At 43.7% G+C, this 21,255-nt stretch overlaps 1 protein-coding gene across 1 annotated transcript in view; it reads left to right on the forward strand.

The window, feature by feature from the left end:
• The first annotated feature begins 4,694 nt into the window (after positions 1-4,694).
• The window catches only part of TTLL4 (tubulin tyrosine ligase like 4), a 36,902-nt gene continuing 20,341 nt past the window's right edge, over positions 4,695-21,255 (forward strand). Inside the window, 1 exon segment of the mRNA XM_042995349.1 lies at positions 4,695-4,949. The gene's annotated coding sequence lies outside the window, so the exon portion shown is untranslated.

Consider the following 21,255-nt stretch of genomic DNA (forward strand, 5'->3'; position numbering starts at 1 on the left):
GAAGATTCCTTCCTTTTCTACATGCAGGGGTCTTTCTCCAATAATGTGCCTTTAACCCCAGGAGCATACCTCCCAGACCTCAGGGAGGTACCTTCTACCTGAGAGGCCGCTTCCTTTCTAGAGCTTGTATAATCCTCCCAACAGGTTCTTGCTTTTGTGCACTGGCCCTAGGACAGTGATGAAGACTGAGCCCATCTCAGCTCTAGGCTATGGGAATAAGTGCTGCTGTGGATGGTTTCCTGACCCATAGCCCACATTCCCATCCATGGGTTATGGTAGAGAGTCTTTTCTTTTTTCTTTTTACTTTCCCCTTTCTCCCCTCCCCTTTCCTCTCCTTTCCTTTATTTCTTTAACTTTCTCCTTTCTTTCTTTCTTTTTCTTTTTCTTTCTTTCTTTCTTTCTTTTTCTTTCTTGTTTTTCCTTTCTTTCTTTTCTCTCCTTCCTTCCTTCCTTCCTTCCTTCCTTCCTTCCTTCCTTCCTCCCATCCACCCATCTTTTCTATGTAAACTCCTGTAGTAAAAGGTATACCTCACCTTACTTGGAGATACCAGGGTAAGAGCTTGGGTGGGGGGTCAGCTCCTCTCTTGGCTGCTGGTTGGTGCTACAGCTCTTGTGTCCCGTTCACACAAGACCATGGTTTGGGACCCTATTTATTTATATCTGTTCCTGCCTTCCAGCTTCCTGCATCTCAGCTGAGCTACATGTGGTCACCTACTTCCAAGCCAAGACCAGTGGAGCTGAAATAGGGAGAGATAGGATTAAACAGAGCCGTACATTGGATTGCTTTGTGATCTCAGGCTTAGTGATGAGTTTTGATGTTTGATGGAGTTTCAATGTATAGGGAAGCCCAATTGCTTGAGAAGGGCAGCTGTTTAGGACATCGTGCATTTCACCAGAAAGAGATGTTTGGCAGACCCATTAGAGTTGAGATCCAGCTGGAAACATACTACAAAGTTTCAACCCTGACTCACCGGATGGCTTGCGACAAGCTTCCCGGAGCCTTCCTTGGTTTCTCTATCCATAAAATGGGGGTATTACTTTTTGTCCTTCCTTAAATTCCAATTGTTTTTTGAAATGAAAGATGAATAAAGTGCCTTAGTTTTATAAGGAATTTTATTTAGCATTCATCTTCATTGTCTGTGTTTATATTTTAGCAAAAATAACATTTTTTTCTAGAGACCACTGGAATTTCCTCCTGTCCAGATTATGGCAGTTCAGTTCAACATTGAGTTCTTTCTCTGTGCGAGATACTGTTGTAGGCACTGGAGATAAAGCAGTGCTTGTTTGTCGTAGAGTTTCCATTCTAGCTGCGGAGTCAATGAACTTACCAAAATAAGTGAATTCTGTGCAGGAGGTAGAGAGGTGATAAAGCTCTGGAGAACAATGAAGCAGAGAAAGAGGATGAGGAGTGCTGAGTTGGATGGTTAAGGTAGGCCTCACTGGGATGACCTTCGAGCGAAGACTTGATGGAGATGAGGGAAATGAGCAGTGTAGCTATCTGAGGGCAAAGTGAGGCAGAGAGAATAATCACTTCAAAGGTCCGGAGATGGAAGCTTGCCTGGTGAGCTTGAGGAGCTATGATGAGGCCAGTTTGGATGGCAGAAGTGAAGAAGGGGGAGAATAGTAGGAAATGAGGACAGGAAGGTAGTGAGGACCAGATGTAAGCCTGTAGTAGACCTTGTACTTCGAGTAAAGTAGGGATATATTGGAGAGTTTTGACAGAGAAGTGATGTAATCTACTTATGTTCTGAAAGATTACTCTCCATTCTGGTGTTGTGCATGGACTGTGAGGAGTGGGGGAGGCTGGGAAGCAGGGTGAGGGCTTAGGAGGCTGTGGTGGTACCAATGGAATGGTGAAAAGTAGTCAGATTCTGAATATATTTTGCACATGAAGCAAGTAACATTTCTTACCTGATTGGATGTGAGGGTGTGAACGAAGGAAAGCAGACAAGGATATTACTCCAAGGTTTTTGGCCTAAGCAATTGGAAGAATGGAATTGCCATTAACTCAAATGGGGGAGGCTATTAGTGGAGTGGTTAGTTCAGTGAATTCCATTACTGTTCCAATAGCTACCATATCTATTCTTTTTCTATTCAAGTATTTTAAAACACATCTTGGGAAATATATAATGTAACCCATATTACCTTGGTGTTTATCTTTAACAGATCAGAACTTCTGTTTTTGTTTTTAACAAAGCCACAGCTGGGGCACCTGATTTCGGCTTAGGTCATGATCCCAGGGTCATGGGATGGAGCCCCTTGTCAGGCTCCGTGCTGAGCGGGAGAGATTCTCTCTCCTTCTGCCCCTCTCCCCAACTTGAGCTCTCTCCAAAAAAAAAAAAAAGAAAAAAAAAATTAAAAAACAAAAACAGAAACGCACAAAGCCACAGTATACTTCACTAAGACTTGTCTGGATTTAGACAAATAAGTATTGTGTTTTAAAATCTAGATTTTTTCCCCCCTAAAAGATAAACTAGGAAGAATTACCTTGGGAAAGAATTATTCTTTTTATTTTTTTAACGTTTATTTATTTTTGAGAGAGAGACACACACAGAGTGCTAGCGGAGAAGGGTCAGAGAAAGAGGGAGACACAGAATCCAGAGCAGGTTCCAGGCTCTGAGTTGTTAGCACAGAGCCCAACCCAGAGCTCAAACTCACAAACCGTGAGATCATGACCTAAACTGAAGTCGGACGCTTAACCGACTGAGCCACCCAGGCACCCAGGAAAGAAGTATTCTTTAGGAAACAATTATTCCTTCCCCCCCCCCCAAATAATTCATTAAATACTAGCTAGAGATACCATGCTTGTCTGGCATATAAAACACTTGATGTAGAGAAATTAAATATACAGACTTTTTAGGTTATCACATAAAGCAATAGTTAATCATTTTATGAGGAAGCATAATAAGAAAACATATTTCCATCCTTGTGAGCATACAATCTAGGGGATTAAAAATCTATAAACAATCTTACACCATTTTATATCATTGCACAAAGTGCTGAGAGGATTAGAAGTGAGTGCTGTGAGAAGTGTCTGGAATTCACAGAACGTCTGGAAGGTTTGAGCACTTGTGCCTGTGTTTCATTTTGCGTATGTATGAGTGCATGTCTGCTTTAACTCTTTTGGTGGGAGAGGCAAGTTAACGTTTTCAAACATAAAAATAGAATAGCATAATAAGCTCCCAAACTCTGATCTCACAGATTCAGCTATTATAAACATTTTGCCACACTGGTTCTACCCATTTCATTAAAAAAAAATTTTTTTTAACGTTTATTTAGAGAGAGAGTGAGAGAAAGCACAAGCCAGGGAGGGGCAGAGAGAGAGAGAGAGACACAGAATCTGAAGCAGGACACTTAACCAACAGAGCCACCCAGGCACCCCAATAATGGTTTCCTAACATCTGTCTTTGTTCTTAATGTCCCCAGCCCATATTCAGATTTCTCCACTGTCTCAAAAATATCTTTTACAGTTGGTTTGTTTGACTCAGGATCCAAACAAGTTCCACTCATTGCATTTGATAATGTCTCTTAAGTCTCCTACAATCTAGAACACCTTTTTTTAATACTCTGAAGTCGTTGAAGAAATGAGGTCATTTGTCTGTACATTGGCCCACCTTCTGGATTTGTCGGATTGCTTTCTTGCAGTGTCATTATTTCTCTTTACTGGAAGTTGGAGACAAAAGCTTGATTAGATTCAGATTCAACTTTTAAAAAAATGTTTGTTTATTTTGAGAGAGAGAGAGCATGAGCAGGGGAGGGGCAGAGAAAGAGAATCCCAAGTGGGCTCCATGCTGACTTGGGCTTGATCTCATAACACATGAGATCATGACCTGAGCCAAAATTGAGAGTCTGATGCTCAACCGACTGAGCCACCCAGGCACCCCAGATTCAACAATTTTTTGACAAAAATTCACTACTTCCTAAATATTGTGTAGTTTAAATTGCATCACATTAGGAAACATAATTATAGCTGTCCCACAATACACGATCTAAGATTGGTTAAAATCTATAGGGGATCCCCCAATCAGTCCTCTAACGGTTTTAGCATCTGTCATACTGTTGCTGAAATCAATGATTTACTACGCATCCTTGCTCTGGTCCAGATTGTTTTCATTAGGTTAGTCTCACCTTTTATTGTTCCCTTTATTTCTGTAGCCTACTGTTTAGAAAAGATCTTTTCACCCTCCAGCTCTCTTTCGATTTTCAAATCCATTAAGTCTAGGGTCATTTGGGACTGAGGACATCTCGGGCACCGTCTGTCTTGCCTAGGGAGATAATGAATTGGAGTCAGTGTTTCCTAAAGTTCATACCTGAAGCTCATAAAGCAGGAGGTTGTAATAGTACTCCGAGTGGAATGGAGTTAGGGGAAAGTGGGTTGGAGGGAAACAAGGGATGTGGCCGCGTGTCCTTTACTGGAGTCAAACTCAAAAGGCTTTTGCTGAGAAATAAGAAAATTCTTCAATAAAGCCTTAATTCCTTGATTTTAGAGGAGCGAATTAAGGCACGGCCCAAGTGAGTCCATAGAGGTGAAGTGGAATCAGGGCCCAGAAAAGGAGAGAATCCTGGAATCCCAGAATATAGTCTTTCAGGGACTCAATCTCGGGACTACAACTCCCAGAATTCTGCTCTCCGGGTCTCACGCGCACTGAAGCGACTGCGCTTGCGCGAGGCTGGTGACGGCCGGCCTTCCCAGGTCCCACAACCCCCGAGATTCCGCGCGCCAGCCCTCCTCCCTCCCTGCCGAGATAGCCCCTTCCAGGCCCTCTGTCCGTCCGCTGGGGGCGCGCGCAGTGCGTGGCAGGCGGCCGCGGCGCCGGCGGCTGGGAGCGCGGGTCGCGTGGTGGTGTGTGGTTGCTAGGGGCGTCCGAGGCCGCCCGCTCGCCCCAGCAGGCCGAGGGAGGAAGCAGCGCGGAGCCGGCGCCGAGCCGGGGCGAAGCTCGGTCCGCTAGGTGAGTGTGGCGGTGAAGCCGGGGGAACGACCCGCCGCCGGCCCGACTCTCTTGCCCCTCCCTCTGCTCCGGTTCTTTCGCGCGGGTCCCCAAGCTCTCCGGCGGCTCCCGCCCCAGCCCTGCTTCCTGCCCGCCAGCTCTCCATCTCCGGGTAGGCGAGGGGGCTGCGGCCTTCCACCGGGCCGGGTCTTCGCGCGTCCTGGGGACCCTTCTCCCCCTCCGCCACGCCCCGTGAACTTAGTCAGCCCCGCCTCTGGGCGCCCGGACCCTGCAGCATCCCCTCACCCTGGGCCTCCGTGCCTCCTCTTTCCCGCCGCGCTGCGGTTTAAATTCTCCTCGCCTGTGTGTGAGCCCAAGCTACCTCTCAGGCTTCATAGGTGAAGTGAACACGGATATCCACTTTTTTAGTTCTCCACCTTCAGTAGGTGTAGAGAGATACTATTCCCAAACTGTAGAGTTTCAAATAGGGTTTGAGATCCTGTAAACGTTAACTCTTCATTTGTCCATCCCTTTATTTAATCATTCATTCAACAGTGTTTTACAAATATCGACAAAGATTTAATGAGCCAGGGACTGTGGAAGGCGCTGGAAGGGGGAATGGTGAACAAGGCAGGCATGTCTTCGCGGAGCTTGTAGTCTAGAGATTTTCATCAAGTAAACTAGCATTTGCCATACTGTGTGGTGTGTGCTCCGATAGAACGTTAGATTTTTAACCCAGCCTTGCTCGGAAAATTATACCATCCCCGTTCCCTGGTCTTCACATTCTCTTTCTGGATGTTGGAAATGTTTGAATCCTTCCTCCTTTATTGAGTAATCCTTGCTCCCCCAGATACTGCAGATCACATCTTCCTCAACTTCATCATCTGTTGGTTTAGCTAATCAACAAATAGCTGGGGGACCCTTTGGGACAGTGTTCCCCCCGTCCTTCATTTCTTGCAGTAAATATTGAGCCACTGTTTGCATAAAACCCACCCCCTTAGTGCCCGGAAGGCAACCAGCTGCTTATTGATTGGTGGAATGGAACCTTGAAAAGTTATCAAGTGTTTTCTGGGAATAAAGAAGTGAGAACACATTCCAGGTACAAAGTAACTTTAGAGAAAATACAGCAAGGCCTAAAAAGAGAACTGGAAGCAGTTTGACACGCCTGAGGTGCATTTGGAGGTAGCTATCCAGTGACAAATAGGAAAAGGAAAATTAATAGGGGTTAGATCACAAAGGGCTTTGGATGTTTTGTTAAAGAGAACAGTATCCTCAAGAGCAGTGGTTTTTCAAGCAGGGTAATTGGGGCCCAAGACTCCCAAGGGATACACCTGCGTGTATAGCTTTAGAAGGCTCCATTTCCAGATCCTCAGCTTTCAAATGAACTCTTCTGAAACTAACTTTACAAGAAAAGGCAGGTGGAGGGGGGCCTGGGGAGGGATGTTATATCCTTCGCACTTCCCTGTATTATCCCAAGTGTAAAAACCTCGGGTTGCCAAACAAAGCATTTGGAAATACTGATTTCAGGAAGGCCTCCTTTGGTGATTAAATTACTTTGAAAACCCAGAAGGCTTCCTCTCCCCCTAATACAGATTTGTGTTAGGGTGAAGTCTGTGATATGCTGAATTCAGAAGAACGCCACAGTTAAATGTGATTAGAATGTTTTTTGGGACCACGGGTTTTTCAAGCTATAGGATCAAACTTGGATGAAAAGCTTTTAAAGAGATTTCTTTTAATTTAGGTGTGTGTTATTCAATAAGATAGCTAAAAATTATTTTATTAAATCATGAAATGCTTATTCCAATTACGGTTAACTTAGTTCTTTTTATAAAATGTTTAGTAGTTTCTACCTCCTTTTTTTTTTTTAAGTTATTTATTTTGAGAGAGAATCCCAAGCAGTCTTCTTACTGTCAGCGCAGAGCCCGATGCACCCAGCTCTATTCCATGAACTGCGAGGTCATGACCCGAGGCTATGCCAAGAATTGGAAGGCTAACCTACTGAGCCACCCAGGTGCCCCTCTGTCTCCTTTTAACAGAAGAATAAACTTGTTTAAACTTGTGATGAAAAATTTTAGAATTAAACTTTATTTATTTTTTAAATGTTTATTTATGGTTTTTTTTTTTTTTAACCTTTTTTTTTTAATTTATTTTTGAGACAGGGAGAGACAGAGCATGAACAGGGGAGGGTCAGAGAGAGGGAGACACAGAATCTGAAACAGGCTCTAGGCTCCGAGCGGTCAGCACAGAGCCCGACGCGGGGCTCGAACTCACGGACCGCGAGATCATGACCCGAGCTGAAGTCGGCCGCTCAACCGACTGAGCCACCCAGGCGCCCCTATTTATGTATTTTTGAGAGAGACAGAGCACGAGCAGGGGAGGGGAAGAAGAGGGAGACAGAATCCAAAGCAGGCTCCGGGCTCTGAGCTGTCAGCCCAGAGCCCGATGTGGGGCTTAAACTCACAGCCGTGAGTTCATGACCTCAGCTGAAATGAATGCTTAACCGACTGAGCCACCCAGGTGCCACAAAGAACTTTGTCCTTGGGAGCCCTCAGGGGTGTTCTGGACAGACAGTGGTATTCTAGACCAGAGTGCTCAGACTTACTACTCTTAGGACTTCTTTATACACTTCAAAAGCTCTTTGGGATCTTCAATATATTTTTTAATTGGGATACATAATCTTGATAGTTACCGTATTAGAAATTGAAATATATATTAATTCATTTAGAAATAAAAAAGCCATTACAAGTTAATGTAGAATTTTTAAAATGAAAAATGATATTGTTTCAAAAAGATTAGAAGAGTGACATTTTTTCAAATCTCTTTAATGTCTGGCTTAATAGAAGACAGCTGGATTTTCATATCTCTTTCTGTGTTCAGTCAGATTTGTTGTTTTGGTTGAATTATTAAGAAAATCCAGCCTCACACGGACATTTAGTTGGAAAAGGAAGAGTATTTTTAATAGCCTTTTCAGATAATTGTGGATATTCTTCTTTGGTGTTACACACAAGTTAACAAGGGATGGTTTTATGAAAGTTATTACAGTGTGGTATCTGAAATGATAGCAGTGAACTTTTCATACTTTGTTACATTAAAATCCATTGGTCTCTCATTTTGACTGCGTCTTTTACCCAGAGAGGATTCTGTAGCATTGTGTGATAGGTATCTGGAAAATACTGGTTTCACTGAGTTACGTGGCTCTTCCAAACGTTGACACATTTTATTAACAGTGTCAGAAAAATCATATCATCACACTCTCATCAGAAAAAGGGTTAAGTGTTGGGAAGCTGTCAAGCTCATGGCGGCAGATACAGTTTTGCCAAAATTCTAATTTTCTCTCGGAAGCTCAAATTTTATCATTGGCAACAAATACTGTCAGTTGTTTTTTTCTTGAGTTGCCAGTCTCACTTTGTTTTATTTTCTAGAAAATGTTTGCCAAATGCCAAAGTCTGAATAACCCATCGCTTTCGTGTCATTTATTCTTCCAAGTGAGCATGATGTTCCACAGAAAAATTTTGCAATTCATACGCACAGTGCTTTCCTTAGAGGTAGCCATCATCTTCTGTATGCCACATAGGTGTTTTATATGTGCTTCTTGTTTTGTCACACAGAATATTAAAAAGATGCCCTCCAGAATTGAGCTTTAATAGAATTTTGACTCTGCCATCAAGGACATTCTTGGGAAAGGTGGCATTCTTTCACTGTGTGGTGAGGAAGCGTGTGGTGGCGAAGGATCTAACTTGGCGTGCCATTGTCTCCCTTCTTGCTTCGGCACCAAATGTTGACCCACCATTGCTTTTGTACCGTCAGTGGGAAGGCCAGCACAGTTAAAAAGGCGAATCCCATCTTAGTTTTGTTAGGAAAATAGTTTCGGCAGCAGAACCTGTGGACTATCCCCAGAGGACCACCGTCCACCCTCAGGAGGAGGAAAGAGGTTGCTTTCTGGTGATAAAAGCGAAGGCTTTAGGAGAGCTAGTCACCCAATTATGTTAAGCCTCCAGCAGTTTTCACTCTTCAGTAATTTGTAGATTTACCTCCCTCAGCTCTAGGTGCTCTAAGCTAGATTTTTCTCTCAGGTTGGCCAACTCCTTTTGCATTACTGAACTGTGTTCTGTAAAAGCTGGCTTTCTTAACTTGTGGTATTGGCCCTCCCTTCTCATAGGGCTACGGTATTGACCTTCCTTTCTCAGGAGGCCTTCAGGAAGTTCATTGCTCCTCCACATTTTTTGAGGGAGACATAGCTTGGGATTTATCTCATAAGAGAAATTGAGTCTGATTCCTATATTCCTCCCCATTCAGCTTGGTTCCAGATAAGACAGTTCTATCTTCTAACATATCTACTGAGCGATTAAAGCAGTCTCATTAGAGAGCTTTCGAATTGTAGACTCTGAGCCATTTCTGATGTCCTGAGTTCCCCCTGGTGACGGTGAGAGACAACCTAGGTGGAGGAGGAAAAGGGAAGTGCAGGTCCCAAGGGCCACACCCACTTCTGTAATATAGGAGAGTGATTTGATCAGTGGGTAATGAATAATTGCTTTCTGTAGAAATTGATACCTTGTCCAAGTTGGTCTGGACCTGGCCCCTGGAGACTTGATGGTTTGAAACAACAGCCATAGATTTTCTAGCGTAGGTTGCTCATCACTCACTCTCAACTAAGGAGGAAACTTGAGGCAAAATTACATCTCAAAGCGTGGAAGGCGGAATGAAACGGGCAGTTTGTGGATGCCGGATAAAGATGACAAAGCAGATTGGTGTGCTTCCTGAGACTGCTTGCTCTAGAAGAGCAGAGGCTGCAGCCCCGGACGGCAGTTGGGGATCTACTGCAAGAGCCCTGCGTTTGGTGAGGTGGGTGGGTGGGTGGAGGGGGTAGATATTGGGCTAAGCTAGCTCTGTAAACAGAAAGAAAGGGATGTTTGAAGTCATTTTGTTTAAGAATGTTTTGCAGTTCTTTATCCTTTTTATTTTTTAAATTAATTAATGTTTTTATTTATTTTTGAGAGAGACAGAGTGTGATCAGGGGAGGGGCGGAGAGAGAGGGAGACGCAGAATCCGAAGCAGGCTCCAGGCTCTGAGCTGTCAGCACAGGGCCTGACGTCGGGCTGGAACTCACTAGCTATGAGATCATGATCTGAGCCGAAGTCGGTTGCTTAACCGGCTGAGCCATGCAGGCGCCCCCTATCCTCCTGTCTTATCCGTTTAGTCAAGTTTTTTTGTTTTATTTTTAACAGCTTTTTTTTTTTTTTTAATGTTTGTTTATTTATTTTGAGAGAGTGCAGGGGAAGGGCAGAGAGGGAGGGAGAGAAAGAATCCCAGACAGGCTGGGGACATCAACTGTGAGATCATGAACTGAGCCAAAATCAAGAGCTGGATGCTTAACCTACTGAGCCACTGAGGCTCACCTATTTTTTTTTAATTTTTTTAATGTTTATTTATTTCTGAGACAGAGACAGAGCATGAGTGGGGGAGGGGCAGAGAGAGAGGGAGACACAGAATCCGAAGCAGGCTCCAGGCTCTGAGCTGTCCAGCCCCGACGCGGGGCTCGAACATACGGACTGCGAGATCATGACCTGAGCGGAAGCTGGCTGCTCAACCGACTGAGCCACCCAGGCGCCCCTGAGGCTCACCTATTTTTAACAGCTTTGTGGATGTATGAGTGACATTGAATGTACCCATCACCCCCAAGTCCATGGTTTTCGAAACCTTGTTCTAGGGAGCCTGGTGCCGGTGAGGTTGTTTGGGGAGGAGACGTGGGAGGCATTGCTGAGGAGGAGGTCAAACTAGGGCAGTGATCTGCCCCCTTCTGCCAGATTAGCTTTGCATTTGTCTGTTATAGGTACACCGGGATTCCCTATGAAGACCATCATGGAGCTTGTGAGGTATATCCAGGTGAAAAGAGAATAGTGTTGAGAGTAGCCTTTGCAAAGTATCACGTTAGAGGAATAAATACGCAAGAGATATTTATGGAGAGAGTGGGGCTTGAGTTGTGCCTGGAAAAGGTAAATAAAATATAAGGATTCAGAAGGAAGAGGCTTAGTGGAGTAAAGGCCTGCAGACAAGTTTGGAAGGTTTATTCCAGGAGTTTAGTGTTAAGACCAGCACAGTTCATACGGCAGTTCAAGGTAGAAGGAAATGGAAATAAGCCTTTCAAACCCAAGCTGAGAAATCTGGATTTTATTTATTGACTCATGTGAGAATCATCTGGAATGTTAAAAATGCAGATTCCTGGGTGGCTCAGTTGGTTAAGCCTCTGACTTGTGCTCTCAGCTCAAGGATTTGATCTCGGGGTCGTGAGTTCAAGCCCTGTGTTGGGCTGGATGTGAAGCCTACTTTAAAAAAAAAAAAAAAAAGCACAGATTCCTGGTCCTACCGAATCCTCTCTGAAGATGGGATTCGGGAATCTGCACCCCATGTTATTCTGATGCGGATGGTTGTTGGGCTACTGTGGTATTTAATGAGGACTCCTAGAAAATGTTTGAATCAGGAGTAACCCATTGAAGTAAAATCAAGCAAAGTGAATCTGGAGGCTTCCTGGAGGATGGAATTCAGAAGGGCAGGCCCTGGGAACACAGACTTCAGTCTGGATGTTATTGCAATGGTCCAGAACTGGGGTAGGGGTGGGGAAATGAAGCTGCTAAGGAAGAGAATCTCTTAAATTTTATCACTGGTTTGGCCATGAAGAATAAGGGAAAGGATGAAGTCCGAGGTGACTGACATATTCTTAGGTGACTGAGAGAAAGAAAGTTCCACTGAAAGAAACTGAAGGACAAGTGAGCAGGGCTGGCTTAACAAGCTGGATTGAAGTGATTGGAGACGCATGATGAAAAGGTAGAACAGACAGTTGGTGACGAGGACATGACGCTTGAGAGAGGTCAGGTCTGAAGAGTGGCTCTTCTGTAACTAATAGTTGAAATTGCAAGAGCAGAGTGGTTGGATGTGAGGGAAGGGATAAAAGAGGAACTTGGAGGACTTTGGAGGGGGCTTCATGGGGAGAAAAGGCACTGGGGAGGAGTTGGGTGTGGCTGTGGCCTGGTTCCTGCACTGAGTAAAGAAGTAGCAACAAGGAGATGGTGGTAGGAGCACCTGTGTGACCTGAAGAGAGTACACTCGTGGCTGTGCTGGTTTTAGCTGTTGTAGATACATTTGAATATTCAGCAAATATTAAATGAGCCCCGATTACATTTCCAGGGCTCGTCATAACACTATGTAAACAAGGTCCCAGTTCTCAAAGAGCTTTCATTCTGGAAGGGAAAATAGACAACAAAGGAATGCATAAATAATTGAAGTTTTTGTTTTAAAAATAAGGAATATGGTTTTTGACTACGTGATTCATTTTTATAGCCAGAAATTAAAATGATGGAAAAGATAGGTAAGTCTCACACCCCATTGGTAAACTTTAAAAAAAAGAAATCAGTTCCTATTTATTTTTCCACTATTTCTTTAGGCAGTTACAAGGAAATATTAACATCCAATTATTTCAGTTAGTGGAGGAGTGAGACTAAAACGAGGTAGTGTGATAGGGAAGGATCGGGGGTACTGCATCAGCGTAGACAGGCTTTTTGAGGTGGTGATATTTGCTGAACTCTAAAGATCTGAGTGTTTCAGAGAGAACAGTGGAGCCTCTGGGAGCACAGGTGGGAACACACCTAGTGAGGAGGAAGAATGGCTCTCATAGGGTCAGAGAAACAGGAGTCAGATCATGTAGGCCTTGGAACCACCAGATGGCTTTAAGCTACATTTTATTTTTTTATTTTTATTTAAAAAAACTTTTTTTTTAACGTTTATTTATTTTTGAGACAGAGAGAGACAGAGCATGAACAGGGGAGGGGCAGAGAGAGAGGGAGACACAGAATCTGAAACAGGCTCCAGGCTCTGAGCGGTCAGCACAGAGCCTGACGCGGGGCTCGAACTCACGGACCGTGAGATCATGACCTGAGCCAAGGTCGGACGCTTAACCGACCGAGCCACACAGGCGCCCCTAAGCTACATTTTAAAAAGGGCACCATGACCACAGTCTGGAGAATTGATTATAAAGAAGGCATAAGAGTTAGAAGCAGGAAAACCAGCAGGTGAGAAGTGATAGTGGTGTGGAGTAAGGTAATGGTAGAATTGGAGAATAGATGGCTCCAAGGGCATACATTTGAAGCTGGAAAGACTTGATGGTGGATTGAGTGAGTGGGAGTGAAGATCTGAGGTCAGGGTGAAATCATTGCCACAGGGCACGTTGGGAGTGTTGGTGTTGCATGAATACCAAAGGGACTTAGCCCCTTCTGCCTGGATGTTTTTTTTACTGAAGTCTTTTTGTGCATTTGAAGCTTATTTACTGCCTCTGATTCTACAAGGTCTCTAAAGGTGAGTCGGTTAAGTGAGGAATAGGATTGAAATGATTGATGGCATTCTGGTTTGTTTTTGTTTTTGTTTTTTGAATGTTTTTTTTTGAGAGAGAGAGAGACAGAGAGAGAGAGGGGGGGGGGGGCATCATGAGCAGGGGCGGGGCAGAGAGAGAGGGAGACAAAGAATCCAAAGCAGGCTCCAGGCTCTGAGCTGTCAGCATAGAGCCTGACACCGCCTGGTGCTGGAACTCACAACTGCAAGATCCTGACCTGAGCCGATGTTGGATGCTTAGCAGACTGAGCCACCCAGGCACCCCTGATTGATACATTCTTATCTCAGCCCCGCTCCCATTGTCCTTAGCACGACTTTACTGAAATCTGACATTCCCATCTAGTTTCAAGAAGATTAACAGAAAACATGTTCCCTTCTTGAGTAACAGTGGTTATAGGAAAAAACAAGAACAAAAAACCTTAAGCTTCCCATTGTCCCCGTGGTCCTTCGACCCTAGCCAGCCCTTATCTCAGCCTCTAGGTTCTTGTTTCTCAACTGGTGCTGACAGCAGCTGCTTTTCAGTTGAAGTCGGGACCAGGTCTTGTGTTTTGTTGGACAATGAGGTTTTGCTTAGAATCAGGTTTAAACAGCATTTCTCCCCTAAAAATCAGAGACCTCCCCCTACATGGTGTGTTGATGGGCCCCAGAGAAAGTGCTGTTGAACTTTATCTGCCAGGCTCCCGTGTTTGCCTTCTTCCTCTTACTCCCCTTTAAGCCAGGGTTGGCAAATTCCCTGGCAGGTTAGAGCAGAGTATGCTGGGTGACTAGTTCATATTAAGGTGGCTACCAGTGGCTACACTGAAAAGACTTATATACTGGGGAGGCCCTTCTTTAAGGCATGTGACCTCAGTTCTTGCACCTTAGTGATGGATCCCCAGTCAAGCCTGCTTCAGGTAATGGAGCAATGAGTGAGTCTTACTTCATTGGCTGGAATCATTCACTGGTAAAATTCATTCCTGCCAGTCTAATTTCAAACAAAAATTGAAGTTGATTGTGCACTGCCTACCTCCTGGTCTGAGGACAACCAAGCTTCCCTTTAAGTAGTAATAACCTTTTTTTTTTTTTTAAGTTTATTTATTTTGAGAGACACAGAGAGAGAGAGAGTGTGTTTGTGTGTGTGTGTGTGTGTGTGTGTGTGTGTGCGCGCGCGTGCGCGTGTGTGCAAGCAGGGGCAGAGAGAAGGGGAGAGAGAGAATCCTAAGCAAGCTCCGTGCTCTCAGCTTGGAGTCTGATGTGTAATGTGGGGTTTGAACTCGCCGTGAGATCATGACCTGAGTTGAAATCAAGAGTCAGACACTAGGGGCGCCTGGGTGGCTCAGTCGGTTGAGCATCCGACTTCGGCTCAGGTCATGATCTCACAGTTCGTGGCTCCGAGCCCCGCGTTTGGCTCTGTGCTGACAGCTCAGAGCCTGGAGCCTGTTTCAGATTCTGTGTCTCCCTCTCTCTCTCCTCCCCTCCCCAACTCGTGCTCTGTCTTTGTCTCAAAAATAAACATTAAAAGAATTTAAAAAAAAAAGAGCCAGACACTCAACCAGTTGAGCTACCCAGGTGCCCCCAGATGTTTTGCCTATTTTTAAAATTGCCTATTTAAAAATTTTTAAATTGGGTTCGTTTTCATCTTTTTTTTTTTATTATTTATTTTGAGAGAGAGGAAGGAAGAGTGCATATGCACACACCCATGAGCGAGCAAAGGAGGGGCGGAGGGACAGGGAGAATCCCAAACGGGTTCCATCCTGTCAGCTCAGAGCCCCACTCAGGACTTTATCCTATAAACTGTGAGATCATGATCTGAGCTGAAATCAAGAGTCGGAAGCTTAACCAACTGAGCCACCCAGGTGCCCTTCATCTTGTGAGAATTCTTAGTATATTCTGAATACAAGTCCTTTATAATTGCAGCTATTTCCTCCCTGTTCATAGATTTTTATTTTTCATTCTCTCAGTAGTGTTTTTCTAAGTTCTTTTTTTTATATATGTGTGTGTAGCTTTTTTTTTTTTTTTTTTTTTTAACTTTATGTGTTTATTTTGAGAGAGAGTGTGGGTGACCGAGAAAGGGAGAGAGAGAATCCCAGGCAGGCTCTGTGCTGTCAGCACACAGCCCAACACGGGGCTCGATCTCACAAATTGTGAGATCATGACCTGAGTCAAAACCAAGAGTTGGACACTTAACTGAGCCACCCAGGTGCCCCTTTCTAAGTTCTTAATTATGATATAATCCAGCTAACAGCTGGACTGTTAACCATACTTTCCTTTAAAATTTTTCAGTCACGATTTTTGTATCATATCTAATAAATCTTTGCCTTGCCCAAGGTCATAAACATTTTCTCCTGTTTTTTTTTACCGGAAGTGTTATAGTTTTGGTTCTTACATTTAGCTCTATGATCCATTTTGAGTCAATTATGGTCTAAAGTAAGAGTCTGAGTTCATGTTTTGTACATGGATACCCACTGTTCCAAAGTCATTTGTTAAAGATTATCCTTTTCCTCATTAAGTTGCATAGGCAACCTTATTGAAAATTAATTGACTGTAAATGTAAGGGTTTATGTCTGGACTCTGTTTGGTTCCGTTCATCTGTATGTTTATTATGCCAATACTTACATTGCCTTGATTACTGTAATTTTATACTAAGTTTCTAAATCAGGTAGTGTAAGTTCAACTTTTTTTTTTTTTCCCCTCTTTTAATTGTTTTTGGCTGTTCTGGGTCTTTTTCATTTCTGTATAAATTTTAGGATCGGCTTGTCAGTTTCTCCAGGAAAGCCTGCTGGGATTTTGATAGGAATTGCGTTTACTCCATAGATCAGTTTGGGAAGAATCGCCATCTTAACAATGCTGAGTCTTCCAGTTTATGAACATGTTATATGTCTCCATTTATTTAATTTTAAATATCTCTTGGCAGTGTTTTGTAGTTTTCAATGTACTTCTTTTGTGAAGTTTATTTAAAAAAAATTTTTTTTTTAATGTTTATTTTTGAGAGGGAGAGAGACACCATGAGCAGGGGAGGGGCAGAGAAAGAGGGAGACAAAGAATCCGAAACAGGCTCAGGCTCTGAGCTGTCAGCACAGAGTCCGACGTGGGCCAGAACTCATGAACTGTGAGCTTAAGACCTGAGCTGAAGTCGGACATTTAACTGACTGAGCCACCCAGGTGTCCTAAGTTTATTATTATTTTTTTTAATATTCATTTATGTTGAGAGAGCACACACATGTGCATGCACAAGTTGGGGAGGGGCAGAGAGAGAGGGAGAGTGAATACCAAGCATGCTCCACGTTCAGCACAGAGCACAATGTGGGGCTGGATCTCATGACTGAGATCGTGACCTGAACCGAAACCAAGAGCTGGATGCTTAACTGAGTGAGCCACCCAGGCACCTGTTGTTAAGTTTATTCTTAAGGATTTTATTTTTTCTAATGCTATTGTGAATGGATGTGTTTCTTTTATTTCATTTTTTCTTGTTAGTATATAGAAGTAAATCAATTGTTATATTTGATCTTGTATCCTATTATCTTACTAAATTTGCTTATTTAGAAGTTTTTTTTGTAGATTTCTTAGCATTTTCAATGTACAAGATTATGTCTCCTGCAAATAAGTATAGTTTTATTTCTTCCTTTGCAATCTACATACGCTTAATTTTTTTTTCTTGCCTTATTGCACTGGTTAGAATTTCCAATGCAGTGTTGACTAGAAATGAGGAAAGTAGACATCCTTGTCTTATTCTCAATCTTAGAGGGAAAGCATCTAGTGTTTTACTATTAAGTGTGATATGAGCTGTTTCTGTGATCTTACGATGCCTCTATCAAATTTTGAATGTTTCCTTAGTTTTTGCAGCATAAGAGATAGTCTGGGCTCATCTGATGCTTTTCCTGTCCCAACTATTTTCCAAGGAGCTCTAGTTCCTTTGTTCTTTTTATTGACAAATGGTATGTAGTGATCAGGGTCTGGGCACTAAGTGAGTAACAATCACTTTTTAACTCTTCACCCAGTGTTTTCAGAAATCCCAACCATCTAGTTATATAAAAACTGTAAGGGTATATCCCAAAGCATTTTTTTTTTTAAGCTTATTTATTTATTTTGAGAGAGAGAGGAGAGAGAGAATCCTAAGCAGGCTCCACACTGAGTGTGGAGTCCGACACGGGTCAAACTCACGAACTATGAGATCATGACCAGAGACAAAATCGAGAGTCAGAAGCTTAACTGGCTGAGCCACCCAGGCACCGCCCTTCCCCCCCCCCCCCCAAAAGCACTTTTCAATTGTTTTTTAGTGCCAAGTCACACCTGCAGGTGAAGAACCTAGTTACCAGTAATATAATAAATTGCACAGAAGTTTCCCAAATGACCAGACTACTATGTCTTTTTATACAAACATTATTTGTACTAGCTGAAATTTTGCAACGGAATACTTGTTGTGCTGCCTTCTCCATGTGTGTTTCCCCCTTCCGACCCCTCCCCCCCCCCTTCATTGATACTTGAGAAAAGAGCTGAGGGAAGAAGGTTTGACCATACGGTGCCAGTAATGAGCATGATAACTGCCACCCACCCCTTGAATGTTTAGTGTGGACTGTGCTTTATGTGAATTTTCCAATTTGATCTCACTGCTACCCAGTGGGGGTTATGATACTTCTTCTCTTGTCTTTTCTCAAACATTCCAGTTGTGTGGTTTCAGCATTGAATGAATTCACTATTCATCAGAGCTCTGTTTGATGTGAGTTATGAAGGGATGGTAACTACTGACCCAGCATGTCTGTGAGGGATCATAGTGCCCTGGAGACTCTTGGAATACTTCCCACAAGTAACATGTGGTTGGTTGTTGTTGTTTTGAAGGATTAGACAATACAGATGCCCATGAAGTAAACTGGAAAAATGTCCCCCTCCCTTCCCCTCCCTTGCCCCATCCTTCATTCCACTCTTCTCCCCAAGATACTTACCATGATAGTTTAGTGTATATTCTTCCAGCCCTTTGTTTTTGCTTAAACACATTCAAATGTCCTGAGAGCTGTTTCAAAGGGGCTTTTATTCCCAAGAACACGCTCCTCAGCTGATCTGCCCTAAACTAACCTTTCTTTTCAGCTGGGCGTGTTCCTGTGTGGATCTTGACTGAGGAACTTAATCAGAAACAGGCTTGTTTGCTTCTAAACTTGAACGCTTCTGGCAATAGCATAGTGTTTGTATCCCCTGTTCACCCCTTGAGTTCTCCTATTCCCCAGGGATAATCTGTAGGAGCAAGAAAGGTGTAAGATTAGTAGCTCTGTGAAATGTGTTAGATTGTTCAAAATCTAACAGATGAGGTCAGTTTATTGGTTCCTAAAGTAAGTTCCTCACAAGCTCTTGGTTGGAGGGTCAACTAATGGCGGACGCTTGAGAGAGAGTAAGTATGAGTGCCTTTACTTGTCTTTAAGTAGTGGATATATATGTGGCTAAAAAAATGTATGTAAATTGAATGAAAATAATGGGACTTGTGAATCCTTTTAATTTATATAATCACCAATTACTCTAAGTTTAGACTTGCTTGGGTTGGGTGTTCTTGTGTTTTGTTGTTGTTGTAGAAACAGACTCTTTTTCTTTTAATGTTTGTTTATTCTGAGAGAGAGCACACACACGAGAGCACACGAGGGACAGAGAGAGAGGGAGAGAGAATCCCAAGCAGGCTCTGATGCTGTGGGTGGGGGGTGGGGGGGGTGGTTTCATCTCAGGAACTGTGAGATCATGACCTGAGCCGAAAGCAAGAGTCGGATGCTTAGCCGACTGAGCCACCCAGGCACCACCAGTTGGGCGTTTTTGAAACAAGGCTTTCATCAGTAGCCTTTGTGAGGCTTCCTACGTGTATAAATACCTTTCCTTCTTATTCTTGCCTTCGATGTCTCATCCTATAACGTTTCCTGGGAGATGGGCAGCCTGTTTCTGAGATTCTAAAGACACACATAGACACACCAGTGTGTATCATCACAGTGTGCTTAGGAATCTGAGGGAGTTGGGGCGGGGTGGGTGGTGTACATTGTGTCAGGAGCCCAGGGTATACTACAAGGGACAGGTTTTATGACCTCGTGGGAAAATGGCCTTCTGAGTATATGCTTTCTCTGGGGTCTGGGTACCAGACACTATTTGTCCATCTAGGCTTTGACTTTATGGCAGAAACCACTATTGCAATGTGTTAGATTTTGAAACTATTTCCTCACTTCCTCTACTTTTTTTTTTTAATGTTTTTATTTATTTTTGAGAGAGAGGGAGAGAGAGAACAAGCAGGGGAGGGGCAGAGAGAGAGAGGGAGACACAGAATCCGAAGCAGGCTCCAGGCTCTGAGCTGTCAGCACAGAGCCCGACGCAGGGCTTGAACTCATGAGCCACAAGATCCATGACCTGAGCCGAAGTCGGACGCTCAACCGACTGAGCCACCCAGGAGCCCCTCACTTCCTGTACTTATATTTAAGCCTTCAAAGGCGTTTTTCTATTTTTTGTTTTATGTTTATTTATTTTGAGAGACAGAGTGGAGAAGGAGCAGAGAGAGAGGGAGACACAGAATCTGAACCAGGCTCCAGGAGCCGTCAGCACAGAGCCTAATGCGGGACTTAAACTCACAAACTGCGATATCATGACCTGAGCTAAAGTTGGCCATTTAACTGACTGAGCTACCCTGAAGCCCCTGGAAGGTTTTTTAAAGTTTGTCACTTCTCATTCCTATAGTCAGATGAAGTCATTCTTTGGTACTAGAGTGGCAGTGCTACTGAGGGTAGCATGTGGAAAAGGTGACCCATGGCCAGGAGTCAAAGGTCCCTGGGACCCAGGTTGCCTGAATTTTCTAGCTAGGTCTCTATTCCCCATCACATGGGGTTTTGATTTCATTAATGATCTCTAAAGAGAAAGAAGGTTGCTTTTAGCAACCATTATTTCCTGGTCTAAACCAGACACTACTTCTGAACCAAAAACTATGATACCAGGTCAGAACATTTGTACGTGGTACTGTTATGAGTGATACTGTTTACTTCATGTTCTTGAAGCTACTCGTGTAGGTTATCTGACATGCCAGATCGGTTTTGCTTGGCAGTTCCTGACACTGTCATCTTCGCCAACCCTGGTTATCTCTTACTAGCTCTGGAGCTGTTTCCCAGAAAGGGATGTGCGAAACCATCTTCTCATCTGTTTGACCCCTGTGTCCGGATAATGTGTCCTTACAAAGACAGGTGGCTCATTTCTAAGTTGCCATCCTACACATCATGGGGACTACGAGAGGAAACAAGGAGTGGGAAACAGCCATTGCAAAGACATAGGAGATCTGGAATCCTGTTAGAGGAGAACCCACTTTACTCTGGCGCATGCCCAGCTGGCCTGCTTCACACTGTGCCTGGGAGCAGGCCACCTGCAGCCTCTGAAGAGGGCAGAAGTATATTCTTTGCTCCTTCTTCCTCATTCAGATTCGAAGTCAAGTCAGCCAGATGCCAGGCCACTTGGTTCAGTATTCCTGGCACTGAGGATTCATGTGACACGATGCAGAGAGGCAAACATTGCGTGGTGTGGGCAGAAGGGAGGAAGAAGGGTTCTCTTCACCCAGCCCTGAGGCAGCAGGCAGTGGGCATCCATGGCTACAGGGGGAAAGTGGGATTGGCCGCGGTTCTGAGACGAGCACATGCTTTTACAAGCTTCGTCCACGAACGGACTCAATATAAACGGTGGGAGAGTGTTTCCAACCTGGGTTTTCTCTTGAACCTGAAGCTTAAGGATAATTGAGGGGACAGGGAATGAGTGTGTGTTTCATTCCTGTTTAAGAGCCATTTAGAGTCAGACAAACTCTAGTTTTAATCTAGGCACCACTCATTATCGGTTGTTTAATTATAGAAGAGTTACTTAGCTTTTCTGATTTTCAGATTCATCACCAGTAAATTGAATATAAGGTTTTTGTGAGGATTAAATAAGATAATAGAGATAAAATGCCTAGCACACTACCTGGCATTTGTTAGATGCC

The sequence above is a fragment of the Panthera tigris genome, chromosome C1 (assembly GCF_018350195.1).
Source record: "Panthera tigris isolate Pti1 chromosome C1, P.tigris_Pti1_mat1.1, whole genome shotgun sequence".
Lineage (NCBI taxonomy): Eukaryota > Metazoa > Chordata > Mammalia > Carnivora > Felidae > Panthera > Panthera tigris.